Here is a 759-nt window from a genome sequence, read left to right as displayed (position 1 = left end):
ACTACAAAGAGGAGAATGGTAGTGCAGAAAGGGACTTTCAGACTAAGTTCACTAAGATTAGGTGTGCGTTACTGGATGCTAGTTTACCGGCCAAGTGGTGGCCTGAGGCATTCCATTATGTAACGTATATACAGAATAGGACTCCTATGGCCCGATTAGGTAATAGGACTCCGTATGAAGTAATGTACGGACAGGAACCAGATGTGAGTAACCTGTACATATGGGGAAGTGTGTGTTATGCGCATGTGCCGCAAGAAGTCAGAGCTGATAAGAAGCTCTCGGCTAGGGCAATTAAATGTCGGTTGCTAGGAGTGTCTGAAACCTACAAAGGCTACCGACTTTGGCAAGAGCACGAGAATAGATTCATCGTAGCTCGTGATGTGAAGTTCGACTCGGTGTTCACAGCTGAGTGTGTGAAGAAGGCATTTAAGATTAAGGTGAATGAACTGACTACAAATGAGATTGAGGAGGTCAAGGACCTGGATGTGCATGGTGTCATGCCAGTATCTACCTCTAAGCAGGACCAGACCACTCAAACAGACGTGTTTGATGAAAGGACGATAGACGTATCGAAACCTGTGAGATCTAATATTTTGTCAGAAACCTCTAAGGGAAATGGAAAGAGAAAGGTTATTGAGGAGAACAGTTTTCACAGCAGTGAAATGTCCTCAAGGTTATCCGGACAACCCCTGGATAATTTACCGTTGTGTGAAACGGTGGGAGCATTTGAATCAGATGATGAAATGCTTCAATGTGACA

Source organism: Aphanomyces astaci, assembly GCF_000520075.1.
Source record: "Aphanomyces astaci strain APO3 unplaced genomic scaffold supercont1.49, whole genome shotgun sequence".
Classification (NCBI taxonomy): domain Eukaryota; phylum Oomycota; class Saprolegniomycetes; order Saprolegniales; family Verrucalvaceae; genus Aphanomyces; species Aphanomyces astaci.
Note: the sequence above shows the minus strand (reverse complement) of the source record.